Genomic DNA, 6,000 nt, shown 5'->3' on the forward strand with positions numbered 1-6,000 from the left:
CGGGTAATAAAGTGTGTGGCTGACAGAAAACAATTAACATTCATTCTCTTTGTGGCGTCTAGCCTAAATGTTCTTTTGAGTAAGCCGTGCAGTATAACAAGCAAGCACGTATGTAGGGCGTCCTAGGTAATGTTAGCCACGCTATTGACCAAAAAAAGCAAAAAATTAAAGAAAAGGACAAAAACAGTGCAAGGTACGATATGAAGAGCTACGGTGTTCGGTTGTCGCACCTTTGTCGACCAAGCAATGTAGGTTTTATATCTTTCATCGTGTTTTTTTGTGTTCTTGTTGTTGTCGTTGAACAGTTTGGCTAACGTTAGCTTGGGCACACGGTATAGAGCGTTACGTAATGGACATTCGCGTTTCACTCCACTCCCCGGCACTTGGAAGAAGGCGTAGCTTTCCTCTAGGTCAATAGAGGTGGCGTATTCCACAGACTCCGGGTGAGTACTTATTGTGGAGCGCAAAAAAACGATTGAGATGTAAAATGACTTCTGGCGGTCATTCATTCTTCGGACGTTTACCTTTACGCGACTACGTGCTGCAAACTATTTGGCGTAACTTCCAGAGCTGTCATTTCGTCGCGACGAAGCTTGACATTTGCGAAGGAAAGAACCGCAACGCGAACCAACCCGCAAGTGAATTCGGCACCTGAGAGGGCCATTGTGCGATCGGCCCGAAAACCAGCAGGCCGCCTGATTACAGTGGTCGACGCTAGGAACAGACCCCAGCGAATACATGGGCCGTGTGAAAACGGCACATTCCTACAACTTACAGCGGTGCGCATCGAAAAGACAGCAAAACGACAAAAAAAAAAAGAATAAACGAAAGACGCTGACTTCTCAATGCGGGGCAACACGCTTTGCGGTCGCTGCTGGCAACAGAAACAAACTAGGACGCCACGCGTCAAGTGCGGCCCATTTATCCACCGTATTTTGAAGCTTGAATGTCGAGTGAGAAAGTTTGCTACATGTTTGCTTTTCATATCGTCCCATTTTCCCTGCAGTTCAGAGACTCAGAACGAGGGGGGGGGGGGGGTGTTGTTTTTAAATATATGCGTTCCTGAAAAGCACGAGCAGTGAAAATTGCTTTCGAAGGGAACGTCCTAGATAAAACATAGTGTTGAGCCAATTGTATCAGCTTAAGTTTGTCTTAATATGCATGGTATATAGACTTAGTAATGAATATACGCACGTAACTCTTCACATTTGGCACTTGTTCACTATTAATTGCAAAATGTATTAAAGTTACCCTGGATTGAATAATAATGATATGTTCTCTCTAAAGCAGAGAACCGGGCAACCAATGGCTGGAGCGAGGCAAATTTGACGGAGCTTGACTATTCCTGCGAAATATGGCGCATGCCGAGAGAAGGTTGCGAAATGTCCTTTCCCCTCTTGGCTATTTCCTTGCTGCGTAAGCAAGCGTATGAATATTTCGAGAGTCTGTAACAACTCTGACTGCGGATTCAAGTTCAGAGATAAGTCCGAGAAAGCGACCGTTCACAGCTTGCGTGCCACAGCAAAAAGCAAAATAGCCTGAAGGAGTATTCGTGACTATTACCAAGTTCTATTGCAGCAAGGTGTCAGACGGGGCTAGTTGGCATTCCATAATCCAATAATAACCTTGAATATAGACAAGGAACACAAAAAGAAGCGACAAAGACAGCGCTTATCCTTCTCGCTTCTTTTTGTGTTCCGTGTCTGCTTCCGTGCTGGTTACATCACTATTTAAAGCAACGCGAGCTCACTTTCAGAAATTGAAAATATGTGGAGGTAAAAAAAAGGAAATGATATTAAAGGAAGGTATTGAAGATACTGTTCCACGTACCTCTGCAAATGAGAATTTAGCAGTATCCAAGTGGGGACAGAAAATTGCACAACCTTTCTTTTGTGAACTCCATGCCTGCCCTGAAAAATTTAGCAGGCAAAGTTTGATGAAGTGCTTCTCCCGTGGAACACATCTCGCCCACCTTTTTGTTTTTCTGGACTTCTCACTGTACTTGTGGGGTCTACCACTCCCTGTATCGCAGTAATGGATGTACAACATCCCGAGGCCCACCCGGTTCCCGTTCACCCGCGGACATAGCTTCGACGAAGCGAGGAAATACATCGACCGATAGCGAGGAAACAACGCTGTACTCCGCGTCAGGTGACGAATCCTCGGCAGACATTTTCCCACATGTCTGTACCGCAAGGCCAAACGAAGAATTATCAACGTATCTTCAGCATCAAGTTCGGCCACCGTAAAAACTGCGCCTCAACCATGGCTTCACTCCATCCTGTTTGTACCACAGAACGCTACTGGTAACCAACGCCTCCTCAACAGCCGATCACTTTCCGCGTATCTAGAAAAACCGTGTCGAACGACATCAAGGATATCATGATAAACACTAGGAGAAACATCCTGGCAATCGATGTAATGAACCAGAGCACGCTGAACGCACTACAACATGTAACGCATCTGGGTAACATCACAGTCCCATCCATGGTGCCAGCGAATGGTGCCACAATAGCACACCGGCCTGGTTATTTAAAACGGGGCGAATCAATTCTCCGAACTGTACGGTATGCAACGAGACAGGAGACGCTGAGTACTTTTTGTGGTCCTGCCAGCAATTCCAAGGTGAAAGAGGCACTCTCCTGAAGAATCTGCAAAACAAGGACCTTCCGCATGCGCGCCTGCAACACGTTATATTTCCCGAGGGATCAGTTATAGCCCGCAAAGAAACTTCACGTCTCCTCATCGAATTCTTAAGAGAGACTGGTTTGATGGACATATGGTGAAACCCTTCAGCGGTATTGTGCGAGACGCTCGGGCGGAGCGATTGCCGGCCTTGATCGCCAGGCTAAACCCGCCTGTTGCTACAATTTACCACCACCACCACCACCACCACCACCACCACCACCACCACCACCACCACCACCACCACCACCACCACCACCACCACCACCACCACCACCACCACGACCACCACCACCACCACCACGACCACCACGACCACCACTGTATTCCTAACTAAACGAAGGTTGGCCACTTTCGCCACCAGGTTCGACAATTTATTCCAAGACCAATGCAATGCTTCAACTGTGAGAAGATTGGCCATGTGAAAGGTGTTTGCAGGAATTCCGCAGTGTGCCCTCGACGCGCTGAACCACACTCAGGAGACAACTGCAGTGCAACCACGTAGAAGTGTCCTAACTGTCAAGGTGATCATTGCGCCTCTTCCAAAGACTGTCCGTAGATCAAAAAAAAAAAAAAAGATCTCCCTTCTCAAACAAATGGGGAGAGACAGCTTTGCCCGCAGAGAGGCCGCTCAGAAAGTCCAGCGAAGACGACGTCACCATCGAAGGTCCTCACGACGGAAATTATCAACTTTTCAAGAAAAGTCGACTCGTCAGGCAGCACCGTCAATGGAAGTTTCCAGCACCCCAAATGACTATGTTGGAAGGGACAAAACTGCCAGATCTCTTTCTGCAAAGGAACTTGCGTGTACACGACCGGCAGAAGATGCCCCTATACAGCAATGTGTTGCATCCAAGGAGTCGCGCAAAAGAGATGAGCAAGTGATAGCTCTTCTTAGGCCTTTAATGAATGTCATTCGCATGTTGCTAAACAACATGCCCACACCATCTGCCAGAAGTGCGCTTCAAGTACTGGATGCTCTGAGTGCGATGCTGGCAATCCTTGAGTAGATCATGGCTCCCCAGCCCCTGTCTTTCAAGGATGACATCCAAAACGTATATATTTTCAAGTGAAAGGCCCGCGGACTCAGAGCGCGCATGTCGAATTTCCGTCGCTTCGTGTATGCCTGTATGCCAATATGTTTCCCATTATCGTCATTTGCGAGCCGAAGTTTGTTTGTTTGTTTGTTTATTCAGACACACATTGCCTGGGTTGAAAGGACTAAAGGCAGATGAACTCTGCCTGACTAACGTCCCTCCACCCATACATTTGCTCAGAAGCAGTGAGAATAAAAAAAGAAAAACAATGGCTTTGTACATTAAAGCGCCACAAAAAGATTTTCAAGAACAGAAGTAACGTCGCGATCAGCCATCTTAAATTGAGTAACGGAATCACACAATAATGCATCAGCAATAAACCATAACAAGAACAAGCGCGTACATAAATGGCAACATATTAAAAAGTACAAAGTTTGTGCAAGCGTTATACAAAATGTAACGTAACCATTCCTAGCCATGTACAACTGTTAGAAAATGCAGCAGAACACAGAGGCTATAGAACAATAAAAAGGTTTTTTTTTTATGTTAAAACTCAAGAACTTATTTAGGACAGAGTACCAGATAGTAAGTACATTGTAACATTTTTCTTTAAACTGTGGCTAGAAGTACATTTTTCAATAAGTTCGTGGATATAACTGTTGTTGCGGAGAAGGTTAGGTATAAGGTAGATCAATGTTTGATTACCGTAAATGGTTCTGAATACCGGTATTCTAAATCGCTCGTGTCGGAGATCATAGGGAACATTAGTAGGGTAGCACTGAGCCATATAACTACTCAATTCATTTCCAATTTCCTTGCGAATATACAAGGCGAGTTTCAGATTAAGCAGTTGGTTAACTGTAAGCAATTTAAGCTTGTTAAAAAATGGCGCAGTGTGTTCAGTTGGTTCCAGATTTTCTATGCAGCGAACAGCTCTCTTCTGTACAATTTTTAACCTTTCAAGGTTCGTTCCTGAAGTCGTACCCCATATTAAGAGACAGTAAGTGAGATGAGAATGAACTAGTGCATAATATAACTGGAGCTTTAGCCAGTTTGGTACCAGAGACCTAAGTTTATATAAGACAGAAATTGATCTAGACATACTGGCATGTACTTTGTTGATTTGCGGTGTCCAACTGAGGTTTTCATGAAAAAGTACACCTAAGAATTTAAACAACGGGACACGCTCGATGTCATTATGTTTAAATCTAACAGAAATGGTGTAATCTTCGCGTTTATTTCTGCCTTTGAATAAAATATATTTAGTTTTACTAACGTTTAATTCTAGCTGGTTACACTCAAGCCAGTATGAAAGCGATATCAACCACTCATTCGCCGCGATTTCTAAATCTCTTAAACGGCTGCCAGAGAAAAACATGCTGGTATCATCCGCATACAGAACTATAGAGGAAGTTTGTGGTACCGGCACGATATCATTTATGTAGATAATAAAAAATAGTGGACCGAGTATAGAACCTTGTGGTACACCGAATTTCAAAGGCTAGAGCTGAGATTTATACCCGTGAAGAAGCGTATATTGTAGCCTGTCTGTTAAGTAACTGCGTAATAATTGTAGAGCTACCCCTCGAATGCCGTAATGGGGTAATTTTTCAAACAGTATATTATGCTTGACCGAGTCAAATGCTTTTCGGAAGTCTAAAAAAATTCCCAGGGTGAACACCTTGCTATCAATATTCTTCGCTAATTTTTCTTTGATATTAAGTAAAGCTGTTTCAGTAGATTTTTTTTCGCGAAAGCCGAATTGTTCCTTGATAAGCAATTCATGTTCATCTAGAAACTTGGTTAGTCTTGTTTTTATTATGTGCTCTAAAACCTTTGAGAATAAAGGTAACTCCGAAATCGGTCGATAATTGTTAAGATTATTGAAAGGACCACCTTTGTGCAAGACCGCAACCCTAGCTATTTTCATATTAACTGGAAAAATGCCTGTTGATAATGCTCTGTTGCAAATATGTTGCAAAGGTGCTGATAAAAGGTTAGCAACGAAAATAATTGGAGTAGCTTTGATGTCATCATTACCGGCAGCAGTATTTTTATTTAGCTTCTTAAGAAAAGAGTTTATCTCTAATTCACTACAAGGAGACATAAATATAGAATTCGTAATGGAAGAGGATATATATTTCTGTGCATCTAGCTGAGTGCTGGAAGATGAATATCCGCCTGAAGATAAAAAGTGGGAATTGAATTTATCTGACAAAGTCTCTTTACTGTATTCGACACCATCAGTAATTAGTGCACCAGGGATGCTGTTCTGTTG

This window comes from Dermacentor variabilis, chromosome 6 (genome assembly GCF_050947875.1).
Source record: "Dermacentor variabilis isolate Ectoservices chromosome 6, ASM5094787v1, whole genome shotgun sequence".
NCBI lineage: Eukaryota > Metazoa > Arthropoda > Arachnida > Ixodida > Ixodidae > Dermacentor > Dermacentor variabilis.